The sequence below is a fragment of the Onychostruthus taczanowskii genome, unplaced genomic scaffold (genome assembly GCF_017590055.1).
Source record: "Onychostruthus taczanowskii isolate IOZ18803 unplaced genomic scaffold, ASM1759005v1 scaffold49, whole genome shotgun sequence".
NCBI lineage: Eukaryota > Metazoa > Chordata > Aves > Passeriformes > Passeridae > Onychostruthus > Onychostruthus taczanowskii.
This window is the reverse complement of record NW_024502458.1, coordinates 3176668-3191076: the sequence shown is the minus strand read 5'-3', so window position 1 is coordinate 3191076 and position 14409 is coordinate 3176668. Positions and strand designations below refer to the sequence as shown.

Genomic DNA, 14409 nt, shown 5'->3' with positions numbered 1-14409 from the left:
AGACTCTTTATTAAAATAATCTTGCAAGAGATTACCACAAGAACTGTGTTATTTTTCAGCATTATTTCTACTTTATTCTGTAGCTTTTTGCACACAGCTGGGTCAGAGCTGAGCCCAGCAGATAAGATGTCTTCCAGCAACAGCCAGTATGCACACCAGCAGCAAGATAAAAATCAGGAATAATGAGTTTCTGCTAGGAGGCTTACATAATCAGCAATCCTCATTAAAACACAGTTTCACTGAACTAGATGAGCCTTATAGATGGAAATCATTCTAAGTCATGCAACAATCTACAAATTAAGAATTCTCTTGCAGCAAATAAGGCAGATAACTCAAAATTCTTTATGTTCTCTTTCAATTCATACCCATTACAAGGGTTTGGATTTTAGATAGGGGTTTTTTTCCCTCCCTCCTTGAATCAAACCAGTGAGATGTGCTTCAAACAAAGTGACTGTATTTCTCTGGACTCCCCACACAGACAGCAAGATTCTTAGCAGATTTACAACAGATTCTTTAAATTCTTTAAGTCTGGCCAAGCTTTTGTTTTATCTACTTCATTTCAATGGCTTACAGTGTGAAGGACAGACATCTTTATAAAAGGTTCTATACATTTCAGCTCAGTCTGAAAATAAATCCAAATGAAACCCTTCACAAAGCAAAATTAAATCAGAAATGATGTTACAGTTACCAAGACAAGATTTACACAAAAGAGGATGTCTTCAGAAAGACTGAAACAGTGACAGACAAAATTATAAAATCCCACAATTGAAGTCCTGGGACATAAAGTCTTAAGTAGGAGCTTTGGAAGTTACAGGTATCAATCAATCCACAGGATAATGATGTAAATATTCAACACAGAAGAAGTCTATAGGAAAAAATTGACACCAGAGCCTCTTCTGTACAGTATATGAAGCTGCAGAGTTTGACACCCATTAAAGCCATAAATATTGCCATTAGGAAGAAGTCTTGTCCTGTCTGCTGCCTATCTCCAGAGCTCAGTATAAAACACAATCAGAAAATAAATTTTAAAACCCCAAAACCATTTTGCTGGGTTCCTTTATAGACAATGTAGGTCTCTGGTCCCATTAATGGAACAAATGTGGCCTTTCATTATTTACTACACTCTGTCAGCAGGACAATCACACTAAAACTTCTCCTGAAGATGTACTGAGTTTTCTGCAGATGGTCTAAGCCTACCAGCCACAGATAATATCCTAATGAGAAGTCTCATATACTTGACACCACCTTCTCAGACTGTCTAGAAAGCTAAACTGGCTTTAATCTCTTCATTAACTTACAGCTGGTTTAAACTGCTATGTCAGATTTTTAGATGCAAGAACACCCTGACTTACAAAGTCCCCTCAAGAATTCCTACTTGGCTTTTCCAAGAAGCAGAAGCCTGAGATAAGTGCAGTTTGCAGTTTTCTGAGTCTTGCTGTTGCCTAAGGATTCTAAAGAGCAGCTGGGCTTTTTCCTGAACTTTATTCAAAAAAATAAAATAGAATCATACTTCCCAAGACCATTCAAAACTGCATGAGCTACAACTTACAAGATTATCAATCCATTCAGGTGTTACTTGATAATTAGAAGCGATTTTTTCTTTAGCAGATGAAAAAAAAATTTTTTTAAAGTAAATACTTCAAAGTATTTATACAAAAACAACTGCCAGCTCTTAAAAGAAAAAAAAAGCCTTATTAGTCTGCTGAAATTGACGGCCTTGATCTCCATACCAGCAAGCAGTCTCCTGTTCACGAGGAGAGTCACTGTTCCACCAAGTCACAACTGCAGATAAAGACACATTCCTCAGCTCTCAGAACCATGGTGCACAGCTACCACAGCACCTTCATTCACAACATCTAGAGAATCCCAGTCATGCAGTAACTGCTTGTTTATCTCACAATTTCACATTACAGTGCTGTATTTCAGTCAGTTTATGACAACACACTTGCACTGGTAAATCCAGTGACTTCCAGCGCTCAAGATAGAAGGTTATTGTTAGCAGTTATCTGAAAAATTGAATTTCAGCCTTACTCTTTGTAAGACAGCCTCAGCAGCACACATACACATACTATGATTGCTGTATTTAAGTCCTGTCCTTGAGAAACTTCTGAAGTCAGTGTATAAATGTCTGTCAAATTTTGTAAGTAGACTGCAGGGTTTTTTTCAAAGTTTGACATTAAAAAAAAAACTGATACAAAAAATCTTATGAAACTGTAATAGTTTTAGCAAAAATTTATCCTGCATGCCAGTTCTAAGCAGTAAATTCATATCAGAAGAAAAGCTCCCTAGGCATAAGCATGACTAAAATACTGATACACCTCCTTTTAAATTCTAACCATGCAGCATTAGTTAACTTTTTCACATAAGTTTAGCTTCACTTCGAACCTCTCACTTTGCAGCCATTTAAGTTCAAAGGCAGAGAGTGAGCAGAATTTAAACTTCTCCAACATTTACAAAGAGAAGGGCAAATTCCATTAGGATCATCTATCAGCAGGGAACTCCTCAAACACTCAGAAAAATAAGTTCAATTCAAATCCTGGAATCCTGAACCATTACTGACCAAGCTATAGGAACTCACCAGAAGTTTGCAACAACTGGAGGTCACTGAAGACCCAGAAGTGATCTTTATAGAGCTAGGACTGCTCTCATCTGAACTGCTGCACACTATTTTAAGTAACAGGAATAATCAGTTTTCAGCTGTCAATCTGTTCACCTTCAAGAGCGCTCCTCTTGCCAAGCACTCTAAGAACGTGAGAAACATTTAATTTATTTTTAAAGGAAAGCCAGAAGCAATTGAAGAGATTATAACAGAAATTCAGAAGCGATAAAACAATCCCCTACACCACTTACTTGACCCTTAATTTTGAGATTAAACAGACACATTCATATTTGGGTGGAGTCACCACATTTCCACTGCTCTAGCAGAACCTCACCTATTTCCTTTAAAAGTGGGTCTAAAACCTCAACCACACCATTTATCTACAGTCCTGACCAAGGGTAATGTCTCTTGCAGTCAGATTTCACTAACTTGGAGCAGTATTTCCTTTCTCAACCAGCTGTGATCCAACAGGAGTCTGCAGACCTCTTTGGCTCTGGTCTAGCAGAGTTTCTGCAAGAGCAACACTTCCTTGGTAACAATTTTATATAAATGTGTTAAAGCCTAAAGTTTATTTGATCACTCAAGTACCTATATATTGTCATACAATTTTGAGTATTGCACATCATTCATTCTTTCAGATGAGTAAAATACTCTTAAAAAAAAAACCAGCAAGAAAACTTATTAATAATCAAAAACCAAGAAACTGCAAGATGCCTGACCATCTCCTTCAGATCAAAGCCTCCACATGGAATGGAAATGAATTGTATTTCACTTAGACAGGCTTAAAGTTATGCACTAGCCGAGCAAATAAATAAAATGGAAACAGGAAGACATTTCTTTCCAATAAGGAATTTACAGTTTTCTGGTAAGAAGCTTCAGAGAACCAATACAGGACACTGCATCCCTCCCAGGACAAAGATTCCCAAAAATTAAATTCGTTTCCTGTCTTAATGAGCAAGAGATGACTTCATCACACATAAATCGTTTTACCTTAAGCAGAGGTAATCTCACCATCTGCTCATGTACATGTCACCATTCTTCTCTATTCCAGATGAGTTGCACAGCTTTCTTTTCAAAAACCCCCAAGGCTTGTAATACGCTATTTATAATTTGTTTTACGCAAGAACAGAACATATTATTTGGTAATTTCTTCACAAGAAGTACTTTATAGCTATCAGAAATCAGTGCACATGAATTCCCTGGAGTCCAAGCACTAAATACAGAAGCTATGATAACAAGTCAGGCCATTTCCTGCATTCCTTATAAAGCAAGGCTCTGGCATACAGTAGCCAGTGCTTCCTCAAAACAAGTGTAATTTTCAAAGTAACTTTGAGGTTATTTTGCCATTAAAGAAAACAAAAATAAAAATACTTGCAGTATTTGCCTCACATTGTATCACAGCTAACTTAGGAATCAACAAATCTTGCCTGCATACCAGAGACAGTAGCAGTTTTATGGGAAACCAGGGAAAACTTAGCAAAATATGACAGCAGTAATATACTGTGGAAAATATTAATCATCTGCAAAGGAATTCATAGCCAGACATTTGCCACAGCAGGAAAACTCCTTAGCAAAAAAGAAAGAAAAAAGTCACAAGAACTTTGATGTTCAGAAGCCCTCTCTGCCAGATGTATTCAGATTGCTACAAACTGAGAAAAAAAAAACTGAGCATGACATGACTTCTTGAAGTAAGGCTGTTATTCTTTTTAAATAATGTTTGGTTTAAACTGGAGGTTTTCTCAATAACAAACAGTACTGAAAGGTCAGTGTTAAAGCTATACAGTTCTATCACATTATCTTTCCACTAAAAACTTAGTAGCTTCTCCAATCCAGTTATTTTATCAAAATTAGCAAGTTCCTCCTTACAAATGAGATTAACACAGTTAACCAGAAAATTGAATCCATTTTGTTTCAGCTCGTATCTACAAAACCTTCAAAGACAATTTCACCAGCTCAAATACAGCTGCAATTTTTAATTGGACACAAACCCTGAATCAACACTCATTTAATTTGTTTTGCTCAAATAATTCAGATCATAAATACCTAAGCAGGAACTGCATCTCTTCACTCTGATTTTGAAATTTCATTTACGCCTAAAAAGTACAATTTCATCACAAAACCTTTGATCTCAAAGGCTAGGCAAGAATAGGATGTTTCTAGCACTAGAACAGGAAGTCTCAGCCTTTAAGGTCTTTCAACATCAGCAACAAATCCCTTGAAAAATCCAATCTCAGCTGTTTCAGTGCTTATAAAAATTTATGAATTATTGAAACAAATTTTCACTCAGGACACTGTGCAGAGGATCATTAGTAGACATGGCACACTTTGTAGCTGTTGTTAAATTTGAATCTTCAGGTTGTGATCAATGTGTCAAGAGAGACAAAGCATGGATGCGTCTGTCATGATGTTCCAGGCAGATCCCAGCGAGGGCAGCTACAGATACCTAGAGATCACGTGTCTCCCATGGCCACTCTTCCCTGCAATGGTCTGCACCACTGGCCACTGCAAGCCCTTCCTTCCATCAGCAGATGTGGGTACATGCAGATTTGGTACAGCAGGCTTGCAAGCTTACTCAGCACATTTCTGCTATTATACTCCTCCCCTCAAATTTTGAACCTAGCCACTATTCCACTTAGTTCTGTTAAGAGATGGGGGTCACTAAGATAACTGAATTCCATTTAAGTTTCATAAAAACAAAAACCCTAACCCTGCCAAGAATACTGGGTGTCACAGCTCAAAGAAAACGGTAGCATGAGCTCATATAACTGGACACTGCAGATTTATCACCAGGATAAACTTCACAAATTACTGAATCATGGCAAGAAATCCTTAAAGCCAATCAGCAGAAGATACAAATCAACAGGCAGCTTGGCATTGGTTTCATCAACTGTAGAACTACTCAACAAACTTTGCATCCCTGTATTTCTCCCTATCCTGATCTCAGCTCTCTAACAGCATCCTCCTGTCCAGTATTTTCCTGCCCAGTATCTTCTGGATGCAGGTACCAGAAAGGAGCACGAATGAAACTGATGGCATCCCAGGCTGTCTCATTCCAATGCACTTGGCCAAGATAGTTTTTTCCATGCCTTACAGCCAAGCTTATTACCCGCATTGTTTGACAAAGGCTAGGAATTCTAGTTCTGTTGCAATGTTTCTCCTTACAGAATAATGCTTTCAATTCCACTCCTGCTGTTTCAAAAGTTTGCTTTTTAAACCTTTGTGCTGGTTCCCTTGCTCTACAGACACCTCCTAAGTGGTGTTTTTCTCCACGTCACCTTGACGTACACAATCCCTCCACCAATCCCGCTTTCCAAAGACTGCTTGAAAACACTCAGGCAACACAAACTTTCACACAGAATCAACATTAGCTGCTGGCTCAAGGCTTTTTCCTATTCTTTAAGCGAGGTCATTGGCCCAAATATTTTGATTCCCCAGCTGAATAATTGGTGCAGTAATTCCTGACTTGCAAAGTAATTTTATTCTGGAATATCACTTTCATGGAACAATTAAGGCTGGAAGGGATCTTAGTTATTCATGCAGTGTGGGGCCTGACCCCAGCAGAGCATAACAAATTATCTGGAGCATGTAGATAAATTAGTACTTGCATTAATCCTGATCCCAGTGGTACTAACCAGAAAGACAACATTTAAAACTACAATTCCAATTTTATCAAAACCATAGAAAGTGTCTAGTGTAGGTAGAACAGAGAAAGAGGAAAGAAACATCTGTGCTGTCTGCTTTAATTACCACAACAGCGATGCCCAAACACCTTCCATACAGTTCTATAACATTCTGCAGCATAAACAGAGAACCATGTTAAAATCACAAGTTTTCATAAATCATGTGCCCGAAGTAAGCCCTGCAGACATCCTCCTAATGTCACAAAACACTGAAAACACAGCAAAATGCAGGAGGCTCACAATGCAAGGTACAGAGGCTTTTCAGACATCCTCCTAATGTCACAAAACACTGAAAACACAGCAAAATGCAGGAGGCTGTACAATGCAAGGTACAGAGGCTGTCAGCACAGGGAGATGAAAACAACCCTCCCCCACAGAGATCCTATTTTACTCGCTGTGCAGCAGTGCACAACATACACCTTCAAGAAAACATCATCAAAAACAGGCATGGAGAGGAAACACTGACACCTCAGCTCTGGCCCACACTTAACTCTGTATCACTGTATTAGTATCACCCTACCAGTCTAACCCAATGCAATTCTGCTGCAGTAGCCAAATTATTTCCACCACTTGCTTCAGCAGCTGAGTTTCCCCTCAGGCAGGAAACTTGCACAGTTTCAGATATAACCAGCAGATGCTTCTTAGTCACACACCTCATATTCATAGGAGATGGAGCAGAATTGCTGATTACTAATTGACAGAAGAAATGCACCATTCACATGTAGCTCCATGCTTCATCCATTAGAAAATACTAAATGCTTATCACATGTATTGATTCAACTATTACAGGGTTTGTTTTGGTTTGGTTTTTTTACAGTACACAGGTAGAGAACTGAACAGGGTGGCTACACTCAGACCAAAGGTTCATCTCATCCTTATCTTGTCTCTAAAGGTGGCTTTGGAAATGCAAATAGGAAAAAGCTAAACCAACACAAACACTTCCTCAAAATACCCTTCTAGTCTCCACTAATTTGGCACTCAAGTACTTCCTGAATCCTGAGGTAACTTCTCTAAGATGAAGACTCTTGATGAACTTTTTCATCAGGAATTTGTTCAGGTGGATGCTGAACTCGGGTAAACTTCCAGCTCTCGCCTTGTAATAGCACTGCCACCACGCTCTGCTCCTCTGCTGTGACTACTACCTAAGCAGAAGATCAGATCAGTTATTGATGACCTGTTCTTGATCAGTCCCTTACAAACATCAACTACAACACTGAAGCCTACAACCTCAATTATTTCCTCTGGGTCATGATACACTATACAACCTCCAGATCTGAACCAGTGACATTCCCTTAGTACAAACACCACAAGGTCCTCACACACTACACACTGCAAGTTGCGGCTGAGTTTTTGTGAGTGATGTTTTGTTTGTAACTTCAAATTACAAGTTACATGAAACATGCAGACATACCTTCTCCCTTCTGCTTCCATTTCTTCCCTCTGAAGTGACCATCACTTGGACAGCTTAATTAATCTAAGGAAATACTTTCAGGCCGCATTTCTACAAAGTTAGAGATTGAAGTGATACCTCTCATAACTTTTTTTATGTGAGCATTGACGAAAGCATTTTATTCTAAAGTTTTTATAGTTTAAGTGAGGTTTATCATTACTGGCACGCTTTGAAACATTTCCTCCTTCCCTCCCCTGTCCAGTCTGGAAACAACTTCACCATTCTTCTCACAAACTTACATCATACCAACCTCCTCACCTACAAAGGAGCTGGATGATGCTGTATTAGATGACTAATTTTATTGATGATAAAGACTGAACCCTGATTCTGGTAATTAATTACACATCCACATCTTCTACTTAAAATAGAATGATATGTTTACACAGTTACACATCCATAAAGCAAACAACTTACATTTGTGTAGCACTCTCCTTTTTAAGTTTGTTGTATTATCCTAAAAACAAATAAACACCAAATAATTTCTGAACTGACTGCGGACACTAAAAGACAATACCCCTAAAACAAGACAAAAAAAAAAAAAAAAAAAAAAAAAAAAAGAGGATCTTCACCTGAATGTCTTTAAGGCTGATGTTGTATTTTATGAATTTTAGTCATGTCAGTGTTGGGCTTAAAACTGGCCTACCCACCAGCACTACTCCACTGCAATTTCTGAACCTCCCATAAGGCAGCCTTAAGAGCTGTTCAGGAGTTTAAAAGACAAACAACATGCAATCCTGCTCTAGTAAAATTCAAATCCAGCATTCATTTTTCTAAATAACCCCACACCGTCTGGTTTTGGTCCCACATCAAAGCCTAAGACAACAACAAAAAAAAAGCCTTCCAAAACATCACCTCAGCATTTTTATTCCTCAAACAACATTTTAATCCAAGTGTCTCCAGCTAGGCAGCAAATACAACAGCAACACTGAGTAAGAAATATCACCAGTTTCAATTTAGTTTGAGAAGCAAGAGCAAAGGAACACAGAATCAGAAAGTGATTTTTTTTTTTACTTGACATTTTGGAATGCATCATTTTTCATTTAAAGCATTCCATTTTCTTTTGTTAGTACACAGACAGCTACTCAAATCAGATAAAAATCACTAAATCATCAATTTCCACTCCATGATTACATGTCCTCATGAACCTTTATGTTAGAGTTCTCAGAGATGACAGCAATAACCCACAGGAAAGAGGAACCTCAAGTACATAAATCAGGGTTACTAATGCACTGTAATTAAGACAAATCTATTTTATTAAATCAATCAAAATATTAAATATTTCCTGAGGTCTCCTTTGTATTTTTCATAAACAAGCATCTCTAAGAGACATAAAACAATATTCAAATACACCACACCATTTAAGAGGATGAGACTCTGAACAACCAATTACCTGTCTGGTTTGTGATCCTCTCCCAAAAATGTCATTTAACTTCCAGGATTTGTCATTTCTGCCTGTGTTCTCTCCTCCTGCCTTTATCTTCTACACAGCTTTCTATCACTGTCCCCTTATTCTTACCAGTTTTGCTCCAACTTGCATTTACAAAAGAACAAACACAACTCCAAAAAACAAACAGAACTTGGTGGGAATTATAATCCCTTTCTCCCCCTCCCACAAATGCACTGAGGCAGATTTAAGCAACTTCTCTTCCTCCCAGATACATAAAGTTCAGGCCCACTCTCAGCGTTGGGAGAATGAAGCACACAACTGCCTTCAAAGTCAACAAAGCCATATAAAAAAATACTTTTGTCTGTCTGATTTCATTTCCCCTGCCCCATTTCTGCTTCCCCTTTGGATTCTTCATAAATCATCCATCACTACTACTCCTGAACACAGCTCATATTCAAAGCAAGTATTGCACAACATCTTGTACAAACATCAGACATTTTTTCTTACATTTTCAGTTCCCTTTGGGAAGAGATCTGCATTAAACATGCAATGTAATCAGTTAAAACCTCTGCATCTCTCCTCTACCCCAAATCAGTTTAACCATGCTGTGCACTAGTTTCAGCCTTGCAGTAAGTAATACAAGGAGTAGAAAGACCACCAGAATCTCCTTTTCTTCCTAATGCTTTTGACTGCATCTTGCCACCACATCCTTCCCCCAACAACAGCATAGCTGAAATGGGAGGTTACTTGTGCTAACAAAGGTGCAGGAATACCTTTTTTATTGTGTTGATACAGAATAATAAACTAGACCGAGCCAAGAACAGGAAGGCACTCACAAACTTCCATGTACCACTAGAAAGATCGGCAAAGCTCCCGGAGGAAACAGCAGAGTTGTTTAGGGATCAGCTTTGTAAACATCCTACTTTTCTGGAACCACAGCAACGCACCAACCCGGGGCGAGCGAACCCCGTCCAAAGCCAACGAGGTGATGAACAAAAAGGAGAGGTAAACCTGCTGGCTCTCTGCAGCGACCGCCAAGGTGCCCCCTACGCCGGGCACCTCCCGAGCTGCCGCTCCGCGCCGGTGACAGCTCCCCGCCACCCCGGAGACTTCACCCCGGGTCCAAAAAGCGCCTCCGGCACCTGCCGAGGGCGGTCAGCAGCTCCGGACGGCTCCGCGCCCCGAGCGGCGCCGCTCCAGCGCTCCAGACACGCATTCCCGGCTGGAAGCGTTTCCCGCAGGCAGCGCCGCCGCCGCCGCCCGGCTCGGGGAGCGCCGGGAGGCCGAGGGTCGCGGCGACCCCCGGGCGGAGCGGGCGAAGCGGGACACGGCGGGGAGCGGAGCGAGCGGCCCCCGGCAGGGCGGGGCCGGGACGGAGCGGGGCCCGCAGCTCGCCGCGACCCCCGGGGCTCCCCGCGCCTACCTCGGCCATTTCCCCTCGTCCCTGCTGCTCCCGGCGGGAGCGCTCCAGGCTGCGGGCAGCTCCCCCCGCTCCGCCGCGCTGCGCTCACTCCATCCACTCAGGGATTATTTAAAATAAGAGAAGTATTCAGTTTATGCCTATTGGTACTTTATTCTGCACCTTTAGCACACTGAAATTCCGAAAAACACAAAACACTTAATGAAGCATAGAAGACATATGAATAGAAGACATCAGTTTAGAAGCTACAATATAAATGAATTATCAAAAACTAGTCAGGAATACATTGCTGGCAGTCACATTTTTACTGTGGATATATATATAACCCATCATTTTAGCATCTAAGCATTTTCTGCCAGATAGATCTTGACTTGACACCATTAAGGCCAATGAAAGTCCTTGAAGGTGACTTCAACATGAGCAAAATGGGGACTTGGAAGACTGACACAAAATGTGTTCCTGGAGAATCATCACAGACATGACTGTAATTACATAGATTAAAAAAAAATTACCTGAGTTCTTACTACCCTTGTGATCTAAGCCATCAGGAATTTTTCAGGCTGACAGTTATTAGGAGTAGAAATCAATCCTTTCTAATGCCATTCCAGTTTTGACAATCAATAAGCAAATTCTGCTCCAATTCTGAACACAGAGTGGGGCATCAGTAGAAGAAATTACTCAAGAGAAGAAAGTTTGAGGTTCCTTTCTAGATGGTCTGTCCAAATCCACCTTCTTTTCAGATTGCATTTTAGACTTTTTGTCCTGGCAGTAGTGTCTCCTGGCCACCTCCTCTGCTGTGGTGATCCTGGCCAGGAGAGCGCTGTACTTGGAGCAATTAGTGACCCACATAAATGATGCTTTACAGAGGCACAATGTCTTTCTGCTGGATCCTGCTGCAAAGCAGTTCCATGGTGTTTGTGCTGCTTTCCCTTCACGTACAGGTCACATTAAACTGCTCCAATTGCACCTATGACTCACTGGCCACAGGGTTTAGTCCTGGGATAACCATTTGTTGGTGTTTCATCCATTGCTAAGTAAAGGAGCATTAACCTGCTTAGTCTGAACAAAAGGCAGTTGCCACACCCAACAGTTTCAACAAGATCATGTTGGAATGAGATATCTTTAAGGTCCCTTCCAACCCAAACCATTCTATGATTCCATGATCATGGCTATTTGATTGACCAACATCCACGATATTATTATATAATACATGACAGTAGGTCAAATATGAATTTTACTAGTTGGGATAGGAAAGATGACTTCATTCATTCTGTGGATTAGTGAAGAATTTTAGACTATTATCAAGCCTGTCTATCAGTGTCACTGTCACCATCATATTTTCTGGAAAAATCCCTTCGCCAGGATTTCTCTCCTAGGAAGCTGAGAAGCCTCAGAGAAAAAGGAAAACAATATTATCTCATTTGCTTCTGTGGTTTGCTGCTTTGGAATGTGTTTGGACATTGTTTACCAACAGGTGGCTGTTTCATTGGTTTCATGTGAATTGTTTTGACTTATTGGGCAATCATGGCCAATCTGTGTTGGACTCTGGAGAGAGTCACGAGTTTTCATCAGTATCTTTTAGCCTTCTGTCTGTATCCTTTCTGTATTCTTTAGTATCGTTTTAGTATAGCATTCCTTAATACAATATAGATCATAAAATAATAAATTAGCCTTCTAAGAACATGGAGTCAGATAAATCATTTCCTTTTATCTACTGGGAACCTGCAAATGCAAGATGTCACTCTAACTGTAAGAACTGACTGTGCCTTTACTTGGAAATTATTTCCTTCCTGTCAAGAAATTTTCTTGCTATTCCACATTTAAAAATAATAACTTAAGCCCATCCTTTTTAGGACTATCTCATTTTTAAAGGTATTCTGAAGGTACTTCATGTTAAATAGGCACTGATTTCATATTATCACACTGAATACAAACTGAGTGTGCTATTCCTTCCTTTGCTTTCCAAGAGTCACAGAATCATTACAGTTGGAAAATACTTCCAAGATCACTGAGCCCAACCTTTGACCGAACACCGTGCTGTCAACTAGACCGTGGCACTCAGTGCCATGGCCAGGCATGGCACTTTAACACTTTAACACCTCCAGGGTTGGTGATTCCACCACCTCTCTGGGCACTCTGTTCCAGGGCTTGACAACACTTTCAGTGAAGAAATTATTCCTAAAGTCCAGCCTGAACTTCCCCTGGCACAACTCCAGGCCATTTCCTCCTGTCCTGTCGCTGAGAGAAGAGACCCACCCTCATTTGGCTACAACCTCCTTTCAGCATTGTAGGGAGCAATAAGGTCTCCCCTGAGTCTCCTTTTCTCCAGGGTAAACAATCCCACTCCCTCAGCTGTTCCTCAGACCCTTCACCAACTTCCTCACCCTTCTCTGGACTAGCTGCAGCACCTCAATGTCTTTCCTGAATTGAGGGGCTCAGAACTGGACACAGGATTCAAGCTGTGTGGGTTCCAGGGGGACAATCACTGTCCTAATCCTGCTGGCCACACTATGAGTGACACAGGCCAGCATGTTGCACTGAAGAGCAACTCCAACACAAGCACTTTTGCCTCTGCTTTCATTGTTTCTCAGCTATATCCACATGACCCAACACCAATTATCAGGTGCACTCTGGAAGTGGTACCAGCCAGTTTTAGAAACAGCATTTGTATGTCAAATGCCACATAGCCTCTCCACAGCTGGGCAGCCACAGCAGTTCTCCTTCAAGAAAGACACCCGGTTGGCCTTGGAAGCTCAGCTTCCAGGCGAAGTGACACTATTCCCTAGAGAGTTGAGTCAAGAAGGGAACAATGGCATAGCCTGCAGACTTGCTTAGGAATGGATGATTCCAAGTTAGCCATCCCCACATGCAGAAGTGACGCCAGCTCTGAAGTATTTCTCATACAGGAAGTTACTAATGTGCCCATGTAAAAGCACTGCACAAGGTGTGTGCCTCAGCAGCCTCGCTGTCTTGTTCCTGTGTGTCTTCTCTGTGATACACAGACCAAATGCCACAGTTGCCCTGGCAGTTTTCAGGAGATAAAACTATGATAAAAATGATGATATTTTCACTTGATAAAACTATGTCTTGTAAAAACCACTAAAATTTATTAAATAACATTTTAATGACGATTTAAATTGCATATCACAGACAGAATAAATGATAGAATTTGGTCAAATATTTGGAGAGAGTAAGTGCTGTGCTCACTATGCTGATAGTCAAACATCCCAAAAGAACTGACACACACCATATGCAAAGACCAAATCAGCTTGTGTAACTAACAATATTGACACTGGTATTAACTGGAAATATGACAACCTGTCACTGGTAGATGCTTTTTTAAACAATATCTAGGATACAAGGAAGCCTGAAATATACTGGCATCAAAAGGACGCCTACATATAACAAAGCTTAACAAATGTGTTGTGGTGACTATAACACATGGGAAGTAAAAAACAAAACAAAACCAAAACACACAAAACCCAAAAAAACAAACACACCCCATCAAAACAAACAAATAAAAACCCTAAAACCAATCACTTTAAAGCCAAAATGTCCTTAATTTTCTTCTCAACATAAAATGCATTTATGTGCCCCCCAAACTTAACAGGTGAGTACCTTGAGCTACTGGAATTGCTACTTGCCTTTAACTAACTGGAAGGAATAAGCTTGATGTCTATTGTTAGAGTGTCCTTTCTGTAAATGACAAATTGTTAGTAGGAGCACAGGGATTATTAAAGGACAAATGTGCTTCCTGTGACAATAGGAAGACAGAGCATATCCTACCAAGGACAAAGATCTCTTCACAGAATCCATGCCATGTACCAGAACATGGTAAAAATCCCACACCCACTTTGTGCAGCGTGGAAATTC

General features: G+C 40.4%; 1 protein-coding gene across 6 annotated transcripts in view; it reads right to left on the bottom strand.

Annotated features, from left to right (window-relative positions):
- PIK3C2A (phosphatidylinositol-4-phosphate 3-kinase catalytic subunit type 2 alpha) overlaps positions 1–10630 on the bottom strand; it is a 50556-nt gene extending 39926 nt beyond the window's left edge. For 2 of the 6 annotated variants that reach the window (XM_041414959.1, XM_041414964.1), the window contains exon 1: positions 7691–7785. The gene's annotated coding sequence lies outside the window, so the exon portion shown is untranslated. The other 4 variants (XM_041414960.1, XM_041414961.1, XM_041414962.1 and 1 more) reach the window with 4 other exon arrangements.
- Positions 10631–14409: the final 3779 nt, after the last annotated feature.